At 40.1% G+C, this 22,063-nt stretch overlaps 1 long non-coding RNA gene across 1 annotated transcript in view; it reads left to right on the top strand.

Moving 5' to 3' along the window:
• The window catches only part of LOC136852885 (uncharacterized), a 422,752-nt gene that overhangs the window by 6,896 nt on the left and 393,793 nt on the right, over positions 1-22,063 (top strand). The gene's annotated exons all lie outside the window — the stretch shown is intronic.

Here is a 22,063-nt window from a genome sequence, read left to right as displayed (position 1 = left end):
GCGCTGGGGTGAGAGAGAGAGAGAGAGAGAGAGAGAGAGAGAGAGAGAGAGAGAGAGAGAGAGAGAGAGAGAGGTTGATTTTCCTTATTAGACAAACCGTCCGTCTGTCCTCATATATATACACTCTCCCGTCCTCATGGATTCATGCGGATTCCGCAGGAATTCCGCTTCTTGCAGAATCCGCCATTGTTGAGCGTTGTGGAGAGAGAGAGAGAGAGAGAGAGAGAGAGAGAGAGAGAGAGAGAGAGAGAGAGAGTCTCCTCCACTCAGACCAGATCTGCGTGTGCGCTACTTTTAGGGAGTTTTATTTCACGTAATGGCCTCGCTCTATTTTCCGTTTTGCATCAGCCATTGCGTAAATGATTCCATAGACATTTGAAGTCGCAGGCCTATCTAATTCTAATAAAAAAAATAAGCCATAGCAGACGTCTAAAATGTCCACATTTCAAAGATTAATTAACGAGTCTGGATTTATAGATTTTGTACGCTTGCAAAGTTGCTCGAGCGCCGATATTTTTCCCCCCAAAACAAAGATGGAGTACTTCTTCTTCTTCTCATTTTCCTCTCCTCCTCCTCCTCCTCCTCCTCCTCCTTCTTTCCTCAAGGGCAGATGTAGAGGTTGTTGACCCAAATACGGGCGTCCCTTTTCTTTTTTTTTCCTTCTTCATCCTTCTCTCTCCCTTAATTACTCCCGAGGAAGAGTAAAAGAGGGAGGAAATAAGAGGGTGCGAGAGGAGCCATAGGCTTACCCTTATCGTAGGTCAACTATCGGCCTAACGCTTAAGGAGAGGAAATTGTATTTGATTACGTTGTGGGATGGGTAAAACGGGATTTACGTTGTGGGATGGGTATATGGAATGGAAGGGATGTTTGAAAGGAAGGGGTTGGATGTCTAGGAAGAGAGAGAGAGAGAGAAATAAAATAATAAAGAAATGTTTAGTACCATTCAGGAAAAAGCAAACATGTAATCACTCAGCTGGGCGAGCTGTATAAACACACACTTACATGATATTATTAGGTAATCGGAACCAGAGTTCGTCTCTCTCTCTCTCTCTCTCTCTCTCTCTCTCTCTCTCTCTCTCTCTCTCTCTCTCTCTCAGTAAGCAAGGCGTAGTTAGGCGAACAACTTTTTTTTATATTTTTTTTATTTTCTTCAATAATCTGTTGAGAAGTTTGGCCGTCAGAGTTATCGAGGAGAGAGAGAGAGAGAGAGAGAGAGAGAGAGAGAGAGACTAAGAGTCACTGAGTAAAATTTGAAATTGTATATTTTAATGCGGCTATGATGCAGGAATAAATGATAAAAATAATAATAATCATATCTGCAACCTCTTGATAATTTTATCATTATCATTATTATTAAATTATATATATTATTATTACAACGTGATAAATTGCTTGTATACAACAATATTAATATTTGAAATAACTCTACGGGATTAACACTCCACATTCCATAAAGTATTGGGCGGCGGTAGGTTCTTAATAAGGGCATTAGCATTGCGCAAAAGCGCTATCTGAATGTATAAAAGCGCTTTTGGGTTGTCTTAAGTTGCATTTTGGGTGGAAGTGCGCCATTTTTAAGCTAGGGGTATATGTGCATCTCTCTCTCTCTCTCTCTCTCTCTCTCTCTCTCTCTCACACACACACACAACAGACGCAGAAGTGGAGACTCATATAACTGTTAAGTTGCTCGCTCTCTCTCTCTCTCTCTCTCTCTCTCTCTCTCTCTCTCTCTGTGTAATCTCTTTATCTCAGTGTAATCTCTCTCTCTCTCTCTCAGTATAATCTCTCTCTGTGTGTGTAATCTCTCTATCTCAGTGTAATCTCTCTCTCTCAGTGTAATCTCTCTCTCTCTCTCTCTCTCTCTCTCTCTCTCTCTCTCTCAGGATGCTTGAGAAATTAAGGTAGTCTATCTTTCAGGAAGCTTGAGAAATTAAGGTACTCTCTCTCTCTCTCTCTCTCTCTCTCTCTCTCTCTTAGGATGAATGAAAAATTAGGCTCTGTCTGTCTGTCTGTCTGTCTCTCTCTCTCTCTCTCTCTCTCTCTCTCTCTCTCTCTCTCTCTCTCTCTCTCTCTCTCTCTCTCTCTCTGTCTCTCTCTTTCTCTCTCTCTCTGTCAGCAGTTGACTAGACACTCCTGTTTTGTTAACATCAAGAGTTTTAGGTAGAAGAAGGAGAGAGAGAGAGAGAGAGAGAGAGAGAGAGAGAGAGAGAGAGAGAGAGAGAGAGAGAGAGAGAGATTTATCCTCATAAGTGGTGTTGAGAAATAAGTCTTGTTGCTTATTTGAGTTCATTAAAAAGTCCAGAAAAGTCTTGTGCTGATTTAAAAGGCCAAGAAAGTCTTACTGCATATTTGAGCTCATTAAAAAGTCCAGGAAAGTCTTGTTGCTTATTTGAGGTCATTAAAAAGTCCAGGAAAGTCTTATTGCTTATTTGAGGTAATTAAAAAGGCCAGGAAAGTCTTGTTGCATATTTGAGTTGATTAAAAAGTCCAGGAAAGTCTTGTTGCTTATCTGAGTTGATTAAAAAGAACCGGAAAGTCTTGTTCCTTATTTGAGGTCATTAAACAGTCCAAGAAAGTCTTGTTGCTTATTTGAGTTCATTAAAAAGTCCAGGAAAGTCTTGTTGCTTATTTGAGTTCATTAAAAAGTCCAGGAAAGTCTTGTTGCTTATTTGAGTTGATTAAAAAGTCCAGGAAAGTCTTGTTGCTTATTTTCATTAAACAGTCCAAGAAAGCTGATTAAAGGTCATTAAAAGTCTTGTTGCTTATTTGAGCTGATTAAAAAGTCCAGGAAAGTCTTGTTGCTTATTTGAAATCGTTGAAAAGTACAGAAAATTCTTGTTGCTTATTTGAGTTCATTAAAAAGTACAGGAAAGTCTTATTTTGCATATTTGATTTCATTAAAAAGTCCAGGAAAGTCTTGTTGCTTATTTGAGTTGATTAAAAAGTCCAGGAAAGTCTTGTTGCTTATTTGAGTCGATTAAAAAGTCCAGGAAAGTCTTGTTTCTTATTCGAGTTCACCAGGCCAGAAAAGTCTCGCCATCCGATTAAGTCTACTAAGAAAAAGTCTCAGGACATTTTGAGAACACAGACAAAAAAAAAAAAAAAACTATCCTGTCATTGAGAGTTTTTTTTTTTTTTTTTTTTATGTTACAGAAAATATTTATCGAACTGAATTTGTAAACAGAGAAGGTTACAGCACTACTTAGTGACTCAGGAGTTTTTAGTTTTTTATTTTTAAATAAAAGCAGTATTGTATCCTGCTGTTGTTGTCGACAAGAGTTTTATGGCTCTCTGATAGATTAGATAAATTTGGATAGATTAGATAGATTGGGGGTCTCTTAGTTTGTTGATTGGGTTTTGTGTGTATATGTATATTATATATGTTTATGTATATATGTATATAAATATTTATATAAATGTATATATACATTATATATATTTGTATATATATTTATATATATATATGTGTGTGTGTGTGTTTGTATATATAAAGAGAAAGAGAGATAGAAAATGTTCATTTACACTCTCTATTTTCCCAAATTACATCCTTACCAATCTATCACTTTCCCAAATTCCCACCCCGTCCGCCTCCACCCCTCCCCCAAAAAAAAAGAAGCCTAGTTTCATGACCTGTTAATTGAAGGTCATATAACAAAAGAGGCCCACCCGGGGAAATTGGGACAACCCAGTTGGGGGTCCTATTGACCCAATTTTTGTTGTAAGTGTTTCAGGGTTGTATTGTGGTTATGATAACCCAGATTATAAGGGGTTGTTTCTCGTTGTTGTTGTTTTGGCTTTCCTGTTGTTTTTTGATGTTGTTTTGGCTTTATTTTACGTAAATTTAGGCTTATCTGAATTCTGCGCTTGCTTTTGTTATTATTATTATTATTATTATTATTATTATTATTATTATTATTATTATTATTATTGGTACAAGAGTTATAGAATTTTATTATTATTATTATTATTATTATTAGGGGTTGTTATTATTGTTTTATTATTGTTTCTCCAAGTTGTTATGGCCTTATTTTAGGTTATTATTATTGAATGTTTTATTGTTAGTATTAGTATTATTATTATTATTATTAGTACAACAAGAATTATTATTATTATTATTATTATTATTATTATTATTATTATTATTACAAGAATCATTATTATTATTATTAGTACAAAAATCATTATTATTGTTATTAATATTATTATTATTATTACAATAAAAATTATTATTAGTACAAGAATTATTATTATTATTATTATTATTATTATTATTATTATTGGTACAAGAGTTATAGAAGATAGTATTGTTATTATTATTAGTACAAGAATTAGTTATTATTATTATTATTATTATTATTATTATTATTATTATTATTATTGGCAAGCCAAAAAAAAAAGAGAAATATACGCACAGAGAAAGAAAGAATGCGTGCGCGCGCGCAAATTTATGAATACATCCACAAAGCAGGAAAGCGGCCTAAAGCAATTAACCTGGGTCATAAATGTCTCTCTCTCTCTCTCTCTCTCTCTCTCTCTCTCTCTCTCTCTCTCTCTCTCAGGAAATCCTGTCACGTATTTGTGTTAATGCTACACTCTCTCTGTCTGTCTGTCTCTCTGTCTCTCTCTCTCTCTCTCTCTCTCTCTCTCTCTCTTCGTAACTGCGTGTTTGTGCTTGCGCGCGCAGGCGGGTAACAGGCTATGTATTCAACAACGAGACACCTTGAGATTACCTCTGCATTTTTATCGATAATGAGTTAGACCTTGTTCAGGCAACACCTTTACTCTGCAGTTTATCTCTCTCTCTCTCTCTCTCTCTCTCTCTCTCTCTCTCTCTCTCTCTCTCTCTCTCTCTCTCTCCTTCAAGACTTGAGTTATTCGTTAATATTTCTCTCTCTCTCTCTCTCTCCTTCAAGACTTGAGTTATTGTTAATATTTCTCTCTCTCTCTAAAATATCATAAAACATTTGCAGTCCAGGTTTTTATTGAAGAGAGAGAGAGAGAGATTACACAAATTTTTCATATTGAGAGAGAGAGAGAGTGAGAGAGAGAGAGAGAGAGAGAGAGAGAGAAAATAAAAATGTTCCATATTGAGAGAGAGAGAGAGAGAGTATACAAATTTTTCACATAGAGAGAGAGAGAGAGAGAGAGAGAGAGAGAGAGAGAGAGAGAGTATACAAATTTTTCATATTGGGAGACAGAGACAGAGGGATAGAAAGAGAGAGATAAAAAGAGAGAGAGAGAAAATAAAAATGTTCCCTATTGAGAGAGAGAGAGAGAGTATACAAATTTTTCATAGATTGAGAGAGAGAGAGAGAGAGGAGAGGGAGACAAGAGAGAGATACAAAAGAGAGATGGGAGAGAGAGAAAATAAAATGTTCCCTATTGAGAGAGAGAGAGAGAGGGAGAGCACATCAAATCACTCACTCACCCAGTCAGCCTATTCCTTTGTCTGAGAGTGTCTCTCTCTCTCTCTCTCTCTCTCTCTCTCTCTCTCTCTCTCTCTCTCTCTCTCTCTCTCACACCAGGTGTATTTTTACCTGCACCCGGAGAGGGACCAACCATTCGGACCGTAACGTACCCACTCGGTCCGTAGTGTCCTTTGTTCTGTAAGGGTTTTTGACTGTAGTGGTTACCGGGGGGAGGTAAGGGGTTACCCTATTGGAATAGGTAAGGCAAGGGAAGGTAAGCTGTGCCATTTACCCATTAGGTAAGAGCGAGGTATTTAAGGTAATATCTATAGGACGTTTGTATTAGGTAGTATATATATTTAAACTTTATTATTATTATTATTATTATTATTATTATTATTATTATTATTATTATTATTTTATTTTTATTATTATTATTATTAGCTGTGGGTGTTATTGAACATATGCACATACACTATACATTATATATATATATATATATATATATATATATATATATATATATATATATATATATATATATATATATACAAATATGTACATATATATACATATATATACACATATATATACACACATATTTATATATATAATACATATACATACATACATACATACATACATACATACATACATACATACATACATACATACATACATACATATACACACTTGTATGATTATACGCAATTTTATTTCCATGAAATGTATGAAGACCTGTGAATGAATATACATATACTTATACATATATATACATTAATGCACACTCAGATATTCACATATAGAGGAGTATACATAAATGATATGCTTATTAAACAAAGTATAAGGTAAAACATACACATATTACAAAAAGTATACAAATTAACATACATCTATACATACATTCATACATACATACACATACATACACAGTGACTACAAATACATACAGCATAACTGGTCTAAAATGGCCAGTGGTCATTTGGCCTTGAACATGACCGAGTCAGTGAGAGAGAGAGAGAGAGAGAATGGCCAGGCTAACCAGATGTCTTTACCCCGAGAGCAATATTACATAATGGACACTGTAATAATTTTTCACAGAGAGAGAGAGAGAGAGAGAGAGAGAGTTTGAAAAAGGTTTATTCTCTCTCTCGATCTCGAGTTTGAAAATCTCTCTCTCTCTCTCTCTCTCTCTCTCTCTTCTGAGTTTGAGAATTTCTCTCTCTCTCTCTCTCTCTCTCTCTCTCTCTCTCTCTCTCTCTCTCTCTCTCTCTCTCTTCTTTCCTTCTTTCTCAGAAAATCAAAAGAAGGCAATATTAACCATATACCATATCCCCCCCCACACCTAACACCTTCCACACCCACCCATACCCACCCACACCCACCATCCTACCCCCATCCTAAAGTACTCCCTTCACCCCTAAGGGCGTGAGGAACCTTATCCCCTCCCGCTCCCTCTCTCTCTCTCTCTCTCTCTCTCTCTCTCTCTCTCTCTCTCTCTCTCTCTCAAAAACCTTTTACTTATAAGTTCACTTTTCCTAAGGGCGTTTGTACCCTTCTTAATTTTTTCTTTCCTTTCTTCTCCTCCTCCTCCTCCTCCTCCTCCTCCTCCTCCTCCTCCTCCTCCTCCTCCTTCTGATACAAAGAGAATTGGGAAAGTGGCTGAGCAGAAATCACAGATTACTTAATTCTTTCAATATATTTAGATCAAAGGAAGAACTCCTGAATATTTATTATTATTATTATTATTATTATTATTATTATTATTATTATTATTATTATTATTATTATTATATACTCTTCCTTCTCTCTCTCCTCATCATCAGTAACTAATAATAATAATAATAATAATAATAATAATAATAATAATAATAATAATAATAATAATAATAATAATAATAATAATGACTAACACCTCCTCTTCATCATCAATAATGATAATGATAATAATAATAATAATAATAATAATAATAATAATAATAATAATAATTATAATTATAATAATAAGTCAATTTCATTTTGACCTCTGGTGGTGACCCCTGGCATCTTTCAATTGGACTATCTGGCACCATCTGGCAATTTTCGCCTCGCAGGGCTATATAATAGCCCTGAAGCCATCTGGTGACATCTGGTACTTCCCGATTCAAGTTGCGAGAGGTTGCCATATCCAGTAATCTCTGGCTATATTTGTAATCACAGTGAGTTGTATATCTTGACCTTTGGTGGCTTCTGGGTGTAATTGGTGGTCCTGGGTGGCTGCAGGTAGCCATGGGTACCTCTGGGCATTTCTTGGTAATCCTGGGTGTCCCTGGGTGACCTCTGGTGACCTGATTTTTGTATTGGCAACTTCTGGTTATTGCGAGATGATGTTGGCGACCTCTGGCAACTTGCTGCCGGGTTGCTAGTTGTGTAAATTCCAGCGACATGTGGCCTTTGGTCGAATTTGATCTTGATCTTTTTTTCTCTGGAAGTTTTTTTTTTTTATCTCAACTCATGATTGCTGCGCACATGTCTGTGTGTTTGTGTGTGTGTGAGTTTACTAAGACCAATTGTTTATAGACATTTAAGTTAATTTAATATTTAATCTCTGTAATTCCAGAATTAGGATCAGCTGATTAAATAAGCCATTGTTCTCTCAGTTCCACTTGACAATTTTATCAATTTTTGTCACAAGTTTGTAACCCTTCCATATGTGATATGGTTTCAGGGCCTTCCAATTTCAGTGGGACTCCCTGGGTCCTTCTACACTTCAGTGGGACTTCATGACTCGTAAACTTCAGTGGGACTCTCTGAGTCCTTCTGAACATCAGTAGGACTCCTCCTTTTCCTCCTGGGACTCTCTGAGTCCTCCTCCTGGGACCTCCTCCTTCTGACTACAAAGAGTCCTTCTAAACTTTAGTGGGACTCTCTGAGCCCCCTTAGCCCCCTTCTTAACTTTATTGGGACTCCACGAGTCCTTCTGAACTTCAGTGGGACTGTCTGAGTCCTTCTGAACTTCAGTGGGACTGTCTGAGTCCTTCTGAACTTCAGTGGGACTGTCTGAGTCCTTTGAATTCAGTGGACTTTTGGCCTTTAAACTCAAGTGGGATTACTCCTTATTATTATTGTGGTCTTATCTTCAGTGGGACTCTTAATCCTTTCAGTTTCAGTGGGACTCTGAGTCCTTCCATATTCAGTGGGATTGAGAGAGAATCCTTCCATATTCAGTGGAATTAAGTTCTTCCATATTCAATTAAGTCCTTCCAATACAGTGGGATTAAGCCCTTCCATATACAATTGAGAAGTCCTTCCATATTCAGTGGGATTAATAGTCCTTCCATATTCAGTGGGATTGAGTCCTCCATATTCAGTGGGATTGAGAGTCCTTTTCATATTTAAAATCCTTCCATATTCATGGGATTGAGAGAGTCCTTCAGTATACAGTGGGATTGAGAGAGTCCTTCCATATTCAGTGGGATTGAGAGAGTCCTTCCATATACAGTGGGATTGAGAGAGCCCTTCCACATACAGTGGGATTGAGAGAGTCCTTCCATATTCAGTGGGATTGAGAAAGTCCTTCCATATTCAGTGGGATTGAATAATTAGCCTTCCATATACAGTGGGATTGAGAAGTCCTTCCATATTCAATTGAGAGAGTCCTTCCATATTCAGTTTTGACTTCCATATTCAGTGGGATTGAGTCCTTTTCATATTCAGTTCAATTGAGAGAGTCCTTCCATATTCACTGGGATTGAAAGTCCTTCAGTATACAGTGGGATTGAGAGAGTCCTTCCATATTCAGTGGGATTGAGAGAGTCTTTCCATATACAGTGGGATTGAGAGAGTCCTTCCATATTCAGTGGGATTGAGAAAGTCCTTCCATATTCACTGGGATTGAGAAAGTCCTTCAGTATACAGTGGGATTGAGTCCTTCCATATCAGTGGGGTAGTCTTTCCATATACAGTGGGATTGAGAGAGTCCTTCCATATTCAGTGGGATTGTCCTTCCATATTCACTGGGATTGAGAAAATCCTGGCAGTATACAGTGGGATTTGAGAGAGTCCTTCCATATTCAGTGGGATTGAGAAAGTCCTTCCATATTCAGTGGGAGTTGCCCTTCCATATACAGTGGGATTGAGAGTCCTTCCATATTCAGTGGGATTGAAAGTCCTTCCATATTCTGGGATTGAGAGAGTCCTTCCATATTCAGTGGGATTGAAAGAGTCCTTCCTGGTGGGCTGCAGGTAGCCATATTCAGTGGGATTGAGAGAGTCCTTCCATCTCAGTGGGATTGAGAGAGTCTTTCCATATACAGTGGATTAGTCCTTCCATATTCAGTGGGATTGAGAAAGTCCTTCCATATTCAGTGGGATTGACCTTCCATATTCAGTGGGACCTGAGTCCTTTTTTGGGATTGAAAGAGTCCTTCCATATACAGTGGGATTGTGAGAGAGAGAGCGAGATCAGTGGGTTGAAAGTCCTTCCATATTCAGTGGGATTGGCAACTTGCTTCCGGGTTGAAAGTCCTTCCATATTCAGTGGGATTGAAAAGTCCTTCCAGCGACATGGGATTGAAGAGTCCTTTATTCAGTGGGATTGAGAGAGTCCTTGATCAGTGGGATTGAGAGAGTTTTCTCTGGGATTTGAGAGAGAGAGAGAGTCCTTCCATATTTGGGATTTTTATCTCCAATTCAGTGGGATTGCCCTTCCATGTCAGTGGGATTGTGTTTGTGGGATTGTGAGTTTATTCTGGGATTGAGAGAGTCCTTCCATATTCAGTGGGATTTGTTTATATACATTTGCGAGAGAGAGAGAGAGTCCTTCCATATTAATTTAATATTTAATTCTGGGTAAGTCTTTCCAGAATTAGAGAGTCCTTCCATATTCAGTGATTAAAGTCCTTCCATATTGTTGAGAGAGCCCTTCCATATTCAGTTCCATTCAGTGGGATTGAAAATTTTATCAATTTTTTCATATTCAGTTTGAAAGTCCTTCCATATCCAGTGGGATTGTCCTTGATAGTGGGTTTGAGGAGTCCTTCCATATTCAGTGGGATTGAAAGAGTCCTTCCTACATTTGAGAGAGAGAGAGAGTCCTTCCATATTCAGTGGGATTGAGGACATATTCATGGGATTGAGAGAGTTTCCTTCAGTGGGGGCCCTTCCATATACAGTGGGATTGAGAGAGTCCATATTCAGTGGGATTGAGAGTCTTTCCATCAGTGGGATTAGAGACTTCCATAGTCCAGTTTGAACTACAGTGGGATTGAGGACTCCATATACAGTGGGATTGAGTCCTTCCATATTCAGTGGGATTGAGTCCTTCCATATTCTGTGGGATTGAGAAGTCCTTCCATATTCAGTGGGATTGAAAGAGTCCTTCCATATTCAGTGGGATTGAAAGAGTCCTTCCATATACAGTGGGATTGAGAGAGCCCTTCCATATTCAGTGGGATTGAGAAAGTCCTTCCATATTCAGTGGGATTGAGAGAGTCCTTCCATATTCAGTGGGATTGAGAGAGTCTTTCCATATACAGTGGGATTGAGGAGCCCTTCCATCCAGTGGGATTCCTTCCATATTCAGTGGGAAGTCTTTCCATATACAGTGGGATTGAGAGAGCCCTTCCATATTCAGTGGGATTGAGAGAGTCTTTCCATATACAGTGGGATTGAGAGAGCCCTTCCATATACAGTGGGATTGAGAGAGTCCTTCCATATTCAGTGGGATTGAGAAAGTCCTTCCATATTCAGTGGGATTGAGAGAGTCCTTCCATATTCAGTGGGATTGAGAGAGTCTTTCCATATACAGTGGGATTGAGAGAGCCCTTCCATATACAGTGGGATTGAAGCCCTTCCAGTGGATTCTGTGGGATTGAGAGAGTCTTTCCATATACAGTGGGATTTGAAGCCCTTCCATATTCAGTGGGATTGAGAGAGTCTTTCCATATACAGTGGGATTGAGAGCCCTTCCATATACAGTGGGGAGTCCTTCCATATTCAGTACAGGATTGAGAAAGTCCTTCCATATTCAGTGGGATTGAGAGGTCTCCATATTCAGTGGGATTGAGAGAGTCCTTCCATATTCAGTGGGATTGAAAGAGTCCTTCCATATACAGTGGGATTGCGAGAGAGAGAGAGAGAGTCCTTCCATATTCAGTGGGATTGAGAAAGTCCTTCCATATTCAGTGGGATTGAGAAAGTCCTTCCATATTCAGTGGGATTGAGAAAGTCCTTCCATATTCAGTGGGATTGAAAGAGTCCTTCCATATACAGTGGGATTGCGAGAGAGAGAGAGAGAGTCCTTCCATATTCAGTGGGATTGAGAGAGTCCTTCCATATTCAGTGGGATTGAGAGAGTCTTTCCATATACAGTGGGATTGAGAGAGTCCTTCCATATTCAGTGGGATTGAGAAAGTCCTTCCATATTCAGTGGGATTGAGAGAGCCCTTCCATATACAGTGGGATTGAGAGAGTCCTTCCATATTCAGTGGGATTGAGAAAGTCCTTCCATATTCAGTGGGATTCAGTCCTTCCATATTCAGTGGGATTGAAAGAGTCCTTCCATATTCAGTGGGATTGAGAGAGTCCTTCCATATTCAGTGGGATTGAGAGAGTCCTTCCATATTCATAGTCTTTCCATATACAGTGGGATTGAGAGAGTCCTTCCATATTCAGTGGGATTGAGAAAGTCCTTCCATATTCAGTGGGATTGAGAGAGCCCTTCCATATTCAGTGGGATTGAGAGAGTCCTTCCATATTCAGTGGGATTGAGAGAGTCCTTCCATATACAGTGGGATTGGGAGAAAGAGAGAGTCCTTCCATATTCAGTGGGATTGAGAGAGTCCTTCCATATTCAGTGGGATTGAGAAAGTCCTTCCATATTCAGTGGGATTGAGAGAGTCCTTCCATATTCAGTGGGATTGAAAGAGTCCTTCCATATACAGTGGGATTGCGAGAGAGAGAGAGAGAGTCCTTCCATATTCAGTGGGATTGGGAGAGTCCTTCCATATTCAGTGGGATTGGGAGTCCTTTTCATATTCAATTGAGAGAGTCCTTCCATATTCAGTGGGATTGAGAGAGTTCTTCCATATACAGGGGGATTGGGAGAGTTCTTCCATACTCAGTGGGATTGAGAGAGTCCTTCCACATTTAATAGGGTTCACTTAGGTGGTCTCACCTGCCATATTTTGAACCAATAGGAGCCAATCAATAGAGGGACAGTGTTTGTGTGTGTGTGTGTGTGTCTGTGGCGTTTACCTATGTCACAGGTTTTGCCAGGGTGCGAGAGTAGCGTGTGATAGGGAAATACTGCTAGGGGAAGGGTGTGAGAGAGAGAGAGAGAGAGAGAGAGAGAGAGAGAGAGAGAGGGGTGGGAAAGTACCCCATCGCATACTATTGATTTGGGAGCAGCATAGCACAGGTAAAAAGTCTCTACTGTGCATATATGGTTCTGTTTACCCCTTCTCTCTCTCTCTCTCCCTTCCTCTCCCCTCCCCTCCCCTCCTCCTCCTCCTCCTCCTTTCCCTACCCCTCCCCATCCCCATACCTCCCCCTTCCACCCCTCCCCAAGACCTACCATACGAAAGCCACGTAAATTTCAATTGTATTTTCGTCACTTTCTTGAATTTTCTTTATTGGCTTTCTTTGGTGTTCCTTTCCCTCGAATGGGTTTCCTGTCTTGGGGTCTCGGTTGGTTGTGAGAGTCCTGTGGTCCACGTCAGGCCTCTCTCTCTCTCTCTCTCTCTCTCTCTCTACTATAAAATTATGAGATGAATTGTCATTGTTTTTCCATTGTCATTACAGATGAAAGGCCTCCCCCCTCTCTCTCTCTCCTAAGAAATCTCTCTCTCTCTCTCTCTCTCTCTCTCTCTCTCTCTCTCTCTCTCTCTCTACTATGAAATCAAGAGGTTAATTGTTTGTGCTTTTTCTCATTGCTGTTACAGTTGGAAGGCGTGCCCTTTCTCTCTCTCTCTCTCTCTCTCTCTCTCTCTCTCTCTCTCTCTCTCTCTCTCTCTCCCACCTCCAGCCATCTGCTTGATGTTCCTATCAGCCATTATCTCTCAGCTCATCTGGTTCGTTCTGGTTTGAACTCGTCTTTTCAAAGTTTGAACTGTCAGATTTCAAGGTAATGGTTTATCAGACTTCCTTTATTTCTCTCTCTCTCGTGATCACCTGCTGTCTATCTATCTATCTATCTATCTATCTATCTGTCTATCATTATATATTGTTTCATGCACACCTGTGCTTGTAAAAATATAGTTTTCTCTCTATATATTTGTTTTTACTTTCTAAACCTATTGCTGAGTTTTTCTATATGTGAGGGAGATTAGGAACGAGGTGTCTACATATGTATTTATATTTTGCTCTTAAATCTATGGCTGCAAATACGTATTTTATATATAATTATTTGTGAAATAGAGGTGAATACACAACTTGGTCTACCTTGATCTATCTATATACACATCTATATATCTATCAGACAAGATGCCACAAAGAAATATAGGAAGTTCGTGACTGAAAGATTATGTCTAAAGTCGAGATGAAAAATAGTTTTCAGATCCAATTTTTTGTTTCATTTTCGTGTTTTTCCTGGTTTGTTTTTCAGTCTGGTTTTGGAAAGGGTTGCTGTTCAAAGTCATTCCTAAGTCAGGTCATTCCTAAGTCAGGTTATTGTTAAGTCAGGTCATTCCTAAGTCAGGTCATTCCCAAGTCAGATCATTCCCAAGTCAGGTAATTTCCAAGTCAGGTCATTCCTAAGTGAAGTAAGACAGGTAATTTGCAATTCAGGTCATTCCCAAGTCAGGTCATTCCCAAGTCAGGTCATTCCCAAGTCAGGTCATTCCCAAGTCAGGTCATTCCTAATTCAGGTAATTTCCAAGTAAGGTCATTCCTGAGTCAGGTCACTCCCGAGTCAGATAATTTCCAAGTAAGATAATTCCTGAGTCAGGTCATTCCCAAGTCAGGTAATTTCCAAGTAAGGTCATTCCTAAGTCAGGTCATTTCCAAGTCAGGTCATTTCCAAGTCAGGTAATTTCCAAGTCAGGTAATTTCCAAGTCAGGTCATTCCCAAGTCAGGTCATTCCCAAGGCAGGTCATTTCCAAGTTAGGTCATTTCCAAGTATGGTCATTTCCAAGTAAGGTCATTCCTGAGTCAGGTCATTCCTAAGCCAGGTCATTCCTGAATCAGGTCATTCCTGAGTCAGGTCATTCCTGAGTCAGGTCATTCCTGAGCCAGGTCATTCCTAAGTCAGGTCACTCACCATTACCTCACAGCTTTGGAGAATCAGTCGAGGTTCTTGGTGAGTCTATCCTTACACAAACAAGCCTTAGAGATTCTAGGCGAGTGTCCTTACAAAACCAAGCCCTAAGGCTTATCAGGCAAATGCCCTTTCACAAACAGGTCTTAAGGCTTTCAGGCAAATACCCATACACAAACAAGTCTTAAGGTTTTCCAGGCAAATACCCATACCCAAACAGGTCCTAAGGCTTTCCAGGCGAGTGCCCTTACACAAACAAGCCTTAGAGATTCTAGGCGGGTGCCCTTAACGCAAACAAATCCTAAGGCTTTCAAGGCAAATACCCACACCCAAAGAGGTCCTAAGACCCACCAGGTGAGTGCCCTTACACAGACAAGCCCCAAGGGCCCCAGGTGAGCGAGACCTCACCTCCCCACCTGAGGATTTCAGGCGACGAAAGGTACAGTTATAACTTGGCCCCCCTCCTGCCCAAAAGGCCCTCTTCTGGAACACTCAGGGCGTCAGGCAAGGTGATCAGCTTCTCACCTGGTAACTGGTGGATGGGTCCTCAAGGTGACAACACAACTGTTCAGGGGGTGTAGGGTGGTGTCGTTTGTCGTCGTTGTTTGCCCTTGTTTGTTTCGGAGGTCCGATGTTGTTGTTTTTGGGCACTTGAGGTTGTTCTTGTCTTGAGGGTTGTGGTGTATGAGAGTGGTTGTGGGTTGTGTTTTTTTTTTTTTTTTTGCTGTTAGAGGTTACTGAGGTGGTTTTCTCTCTCTCTCTCTCTCTCTCTCTCTCTCTCTCTCTCTCTCTCTCTCTCTCTCTTTCAGTATGTTACTCTGAATGTCTTTTCGTTTTTTTCTCTCTCTCTCTCTCTCTCTCTCTCTCTCTCTCTCTCTCTCTCTCTCTCTGAGATTGCTAGTATTTTTGTGCATACATTTCCTTTCTCTCTCTCTCTCTCTCTCTCTCTCTCTAGTGCTAGTATTTTTGTGCATACATTTCCTTTCTCTTTCTCTCTCTCTCTCTCTCTCTCTCTCTCTCTCTCTCTCTCTGAGAGTGCTAGTATTTTTGTGCATACATTTCCTTTCTCTCTCTCTCTCTCTGAGATTGCTAGTATTTTTGTGCATACATTTCCTTTCTCTCTCTCTCTCTCTCTCTCTCTCTCTCTCTCTCTCTCTCTCTCTCTCTCTCTCTCTCTCTCTCTCAGCTATGTCAGTTAATAGGTCAGACAGCTCGTAGAAGTGGAAGCCTTAATGGAAATTATTATTTTTTATCCATAGATCTTGTTCCGTAATCTATATAGTGGTCGTGACACTCGTCTCTCCTGTGTGTGTGATATATGGATTTATTGCACCTGGTTGTTGGTTGTTCGATGTGGGATGCTGCCAAGGTGGAGAAGGAAGATATAAGAAAGAATTCTGGGTCTGTCTGTACTTGAATCCATAAGAAAATTGAACAAAATCACCATTGACTCATAACCTAATTTTCAACCAAATTTGGTTGAAATCCGTCCGTTAGTTTTTGAGATATCTTGTGGGAGGCAAGACAAGATAGGATTCTTGATCTGTTTGTAATTGAATCTATGGGGAAATTTAACCAAATCACCATTGGCCCATAGCCTAATTCTCAACCAAATTTGGCTGAAATCCGTTGGCTAGTTTTTGAGATATCTTATGGGTGATGAGAAAAATGAAATATGTTGAGATTTGTCGTTACATTTCAGAGATATGAGATAGAATTCTGAATCTGTTTATGATTGGATCTATGGGAAAATTTAATCAACTCACCATTGACCCATACACCAATTCTCAGCTAAATTTGGCTGAAATTTGTCTGCAAGTTTTTGAGGTATAATAAAAACAAATCCTGTATACACATCTCGATAAAAAAACTGATTAAATGCTCTTTGGTCTCTAGACACTTAATCCCCAAAATTTCTATGAGATCTGTTTATAATATTTGGAGATATTTACCATAAAAAACTTCTCGTTATATACACGACAGTCGTGGAAAAGATTCCCGTCCATTACCCCCCACCCCCGTCTCCTCCCAAATCATAGAGCGAATGACGTGACGGATCAGGCATTCTTGGTGATTTAATAACGTAATTCGTCTTAATGACTGAATAAGATACCAAGAGTCGCCAAGATCTTAAGATCTTATACAAGGTGGACTCTTATCACAGTCTGACGTCTTAAGTCTCTCTCTCTCTCTCTCTCTCTCTCTCTCTCTCTCTCTCTCTCTCTCTCTCTCTCTACACAGAATGTGTGTAAGGAGTGTTATGTAGTGGACACAAAACATTTTTATTATTTCCTCTAAATATTTAATATTTTGCTTCAAAAACTTTGTCAAAAAAATTTGTCAAAATCATTCTATCAAATGCCCCCATTGTGTCAATGACCTCTGTCAGAATCATTCTATCAATGCCCCATTGTGCCCTTGACTCTGCAGTGAATGATGTACCTGGTAACAAGTCGACTGTGATGTGTTGCAGCCAATTTGGTAAGCACTGGGGCTTCCAGTAACTTCAGTCCAGAATTCTTTCTGGAAGCCAGAAAAGTTTGTAGTTTTATGGAACCTCATGGAAATCTTCCCACTGAGTGGGAAACCTGGTAAATTCAGACTTGAGGGAGGGTGTTTGTGTGTGTGTGTGTTGGGGTGGGTGTTGGGTTATGGGGGGGGGGAAATGAGGGAGAGAGAGAGAAGGGGGATTTAAGCGAGAAAGGGGTTGGTTTGTTTGTACTTCCTCATTCCTGTAGAGCAGGCTTCTGTAGAAGGGGGTTTTGTTGGTGCTGCCTTGTGTCTCTCTCTCTCTCTCTCTCTCTCTCTCTCTCTCTCTCTCTCTCTCTCTCTCTCTCTCTCTCCTTTATCCTCTTTACTGTCTACACCTGACAGGCAAAAGGGAAGGTGGGTAGGGGAGGGGAAAGGGGGCGTAGAACCCCTAATTAACATTTGACCTCCCCCCAAAAATTGAATGAATCCTAACCTAACCTAATTTTCCCTGAACTAACCTAACCTGGGGGAGACGATCCTAGTATGTTTTTCCAATGTATTTATTTTTCTTACTTTTATTCTCTCTCTCTCTCTTTCTCTCTCTCTCTCTCTCTCTCTCTCTCTCTCTCTTTCCTTGCTGTGCATTACATGGAAGCCAAAGAAATGCTCATTTCTCTTACTTCCCCAACGCTACCATCTCTCTCTCTCTCTCTCTCTCTCTCTCTCTCTCTCTCTCTCTCTCTCTCTCTCTCTCTCTCTGACCAATTCCAACTTGCGCTAATGTCGTGCATTGTGTCATGAGTTTTCAACAATTTTCACATGTCGGCGAAAAAGGAAATTTCTCTCTCTCTCTCTCTCTCTCTCACTTTACCCTATGCGCTGGGATCGAACCACTGTCCATGCAGGCGCGAGTGTGTGCTTTTCTGCAGAAGAGAGAGAGAGAGAGAGAGAGAGAGAGAGAGAGAGAGAGAGAGTGAGAGACTAGGTAAAAAATGAATGTCAAACCCTTTACTTTATTATTATTATTATTATTATTATTATTATTATTATTATTATTATTATTATTATTATTATTTTAAGGCGTTGCTACTGACCTCCCATGACATCCGTGCGTGACCTCTTTCCCCGCAGAAACGAGGTCAAAGGTCAAGCTATTTTTTTTGGGGGGGGGAGGGGTCACGCAATACGTCAACGTTGGGTCATCTTATCAGAGTGTCTGGTACAGGACAGGTGAGATAGATGGGAGACGACCCCGCTCTCTCTCTCTCTCTCTCTCTCTCTCTCTCTCTGTCCCAGAACTGCGAAGGTTTGCGACAAACTATTGCGGTAACATAGCCTGACTAAGGTCCACTTATTTTCCACGCGAGCAGTCTCTCTCTCTCTCTCTCTCTCTCTCTCTCTCTCACTATTTATATAATAATAATAATAATAATAATAATAATTATTATTATTATTATTATTATTATTATTATTATTATTATTATTATTATCATCTGATCGTCGCCAGTATTCGTGGGGGGCACGGATGACCTTCCTGGTTGCGACGCCAGTCAGCAGTGGCCCATTAATTGATCGGGCAATACCCTGGTGGAAAATACGGCGTCAGATTCTCTCTCTCTCAAACGCATTATCTTTAATGTTGGTTTTTGCGTTTTATATATCATTTTATTCTCTTTTATTTTCTTTATTCTATTTCTCTCTTCGCTTTTCTTTATTCTATATTCCTCTTCCATTGTCCATTCCGTTCTTCTGTTCCGTTTTTTGTAATTCCTTATTATCCTTCTCCTTATATAATTATAATCTTTTATAGTTTTTTGTCATGTTCTTCCATACCTCGCCTTATTTCTCCATTCGTAATTATTCTAATCATTCTCTTATATATTTATATTTTTCCTCCGTCCCTTTACTTATTTCCTCATTCGTAATTATCCTGTATTCCTTCTTCTCCTCCCATATGTATCCTATTCTATCCTTTTTATTCTTTTCATGTCACATTCCTCTTAAGCTTTTACTTATTTCCTCATTCGTAATTATCCTGTATTCCTCCTCCTTCTTCTATATTTATCCCATTTTATCCTTTTCCTCCATTCCTCTACTTATTTCCTAATTCCCAATTATCTTGTATTCCTTCTCCTTCCATAGTTATCCTTTTTATACGTTTCCCGTCACGTTTCTCCATTCCTTGTCCACTCCTTTACATCATTTATCCATTCCTAATTGTCCTGTATTCCTTCCTCTCCCATATTTATCCTATTTTATAATTTTTATCCTTTTCCTATCACGTTTCTCCAGCTCTCGTCTAATATATTTCCACATCTCTGTCTGTCGCTCAGATGTCAACAAACGACGCCATATTGAACCTTCTCGAATGTCAACAAACGACGCCATATTGAATCTTCTCGAATGTAAACAAAAGACGCCATCTTGAACCCTCTTCTTCTTCTTCTTCTTCTTCCTTTTTAGAGTCAGGACGCGAGGTGACCTTGCTTGGCTCCAACGCAAATGGCGGTACAGGTTGGAGAAAACTTCTTTTATGACTTTTTTTTGTTTTTCCGTTTTGCGCCGCGGGTTTTCCGGCTTCCTGAACGCGCACGCGCGTACGTGGTGGGTGGCACATGCGCAGTACGGTTTTTTTTTTTATTTGTTTATTAGTGGTTCTTTGAGAGAGAGAGAGAGAGAGAGAGAGAGAGAGAGAGAGAGAGAGAGAGAGAGAAATCGCAGTCAAATCGTTACATTTTTCAAACATTATTTTATGTAATTTTTATGTAAGTTCATTAATCCCTAGATGACGTAATTGGCAGATCCCTGATGACGTCACGCCTCCTCTAATCCAATGGCGTGATCGGATTTGCACGCGCAAAAGAAATGCTGACACATCAAAAATGCTTTGTCAGCAATTGCCGTATTCACGAGATTTTGTAGTTTTTTGTTTTCTGTAAAAGAAAACTATTGTGCTGGCTTTGTCTGCCCATCCGCACTTTATGATGTCCGTACTTATTCTGTCCGCACTTTTTCTGTCCACACTTTTTTCTGCCCGCACTTTTTCTGTCCACACTTTTTTCTGCCCGCACTTTTTTTGTCCACACTTTTTTCTGCCCGCACTTTCTCTGCCCGCACTTTTCCTGTCCACACTTTTCTGTCCGCACTTTATTCTGTCCGCACTGTTTTCTCTCCGCACTTTATTCCGTCTGCACTTTATTCTGTCCGCACTTTTTCTGTCCGCACTTTTTCAGTCCACACTTTTTTCTGCCCGCACTTTTTCTGTCCGCACTTTTTCTGTCCGCACTTTTATGCTGTCTGCACTTTTTCTGCCCGCACTTTTTCTGTCCGCACTTTTTCCGTCCGCACTTTTTCTCTCTCAAAATATTTATGTGCGTGTGTGTTATTTTTTTTTAATAAATATGGCGTTCAGATTCAACTGTGCGTCATAGACAGATGATTCACACGATAAGTCAGCGACCGCGTGTTCGAGAGAGAGAGAGAGAGAGAGAATATGACTGCGAACAGGATAGAAATAGAGGTAGGCATGATTTTGTAAACAATAAATTGATAGCAAAACTGTCTTGCAAATGAGAGAGAGAGAGAGAGAGAGAGAGAGAGAGAGAGAGAGAGAGAGAGAGAGAGAGAGGTGTTCTAGCGGGGAGGGGAGGGGGTAGCCTATAAGCATTGGCACTGGGCCCCACGTGGCACTATTCCACAGTGCCAAGGACTAGGTTAGCAGTGATAGGGGTGACTCAACTCTCTCTCTCTCTTCTCTCTCTCTCTCTCAGGAATGGCGCGTAGGAGTGGTTCCTGAAATTCTGTCACTCGGCTGCACGGACAGGTGGCTCAGGATTTCTAGAGAGAGAGAGAGAGAGAGAGAGAGAGAGAGAGAGAGAGAGAGAGAGAGAGAGAGAGATTCACTGGAAATTCATGTGTTAATGTACAGTTTAGGAACAGCGGCAGATTCATGTGAAAAACCATCTTTGCATTTAAGTGCAATCGCTCTCTCTCTCTCTCTCTCTCTCTCTCTCTCTCTCTCTCTCTCTCTCTCTCTCTCTCTCCATATTTTCCTACTGTCCATATTTGTTCTCTCTCTCTCTCTCTCTCTCTCTCTCTCTCTCTCTCTCTCTCTCTCTCTCATTTATTTAATTTTTTAGTTGATAAGTTTTTCTCCACAATTCCTGCCAGCTATTTGTCCATATTCTGCCGAGATTCGCATCCAGAGAGAGAGAGAGAGAGAGAGAGAGAGAGAGAGAGAGACCTGTTGCGCCGAAATGGCTCCTGAATGCTGATTATGATGATGAGTTTTACAATCTCAGAGGCGTCTTGGTGTGAGTTTTGGATGAGTTTTAGGTGAGTTTTGGCCCTCATCTGTTCCAGACCTGCCTTCCAGTTGGCTGGAAGGTCTGAGAACCGTCCTGGAAAGTCTTGGTAATTGTCTGTGACTCTTTCTGAGGCGTCATGTGAGTTTTGGGCGAGTTTTTAGTGAGTTTTGGCCCTATGAGTTAGTTTCTGGGTGAGTATATGTTCCAGACCTGTCTTCCAGTTGGCTGGAAGGCTTAAGAACCGTCCTGGAAAGTCTTTGTAATTGTCTGAGTCTTTCTAAGGCGTCATGTGAGTTTTGGGTGAGTTTTAGGTCCCTTGAGTTGGTTTCTAGGGGTGTATTTGTTCCAGACTTCCCGTCCAGTTGGCTGGAAGGCTTGGGAACCGTCCTGGAAAGTCCTGGAAAGTGAAAACGAATGCCTTAACCTCCTCCATGAGAATATAAAGGGGGCTTGGCCGTCGAGTATTATGAGGGCCACAATGAGACCTGAGAGTGTACAGTATATTTAAGTTACCTGAGAGAGACAGATTAGATGGCTGGCTGGGTAGAGAGAGAGAGAGAGAGAGAGAGAGAGAGAGAGAGAGAGAGAGAGAGAGAGAGTAAATCTGCAAGAAATAATAATAATAATAATAATAATA

Source organism: Macrobrachium rosenbergii, chromosome 26 (genome assembly GCF_040412425.1).
Source record: "Macrobrachium rosenbergii isolate ZJJX-2024 chromosome 26, ASM4041242v1, whole genome shotgun sequence".
NCBI lineage: Eukaryota > Metazoa > Arthropoda > Malacostraca > Decapoda > Palaemonidae > Macrobrachium > Macrobrachium rosenbergii.
This window is presented reverse-complemented; position numbering and strand designations above follow the sequence as displayed.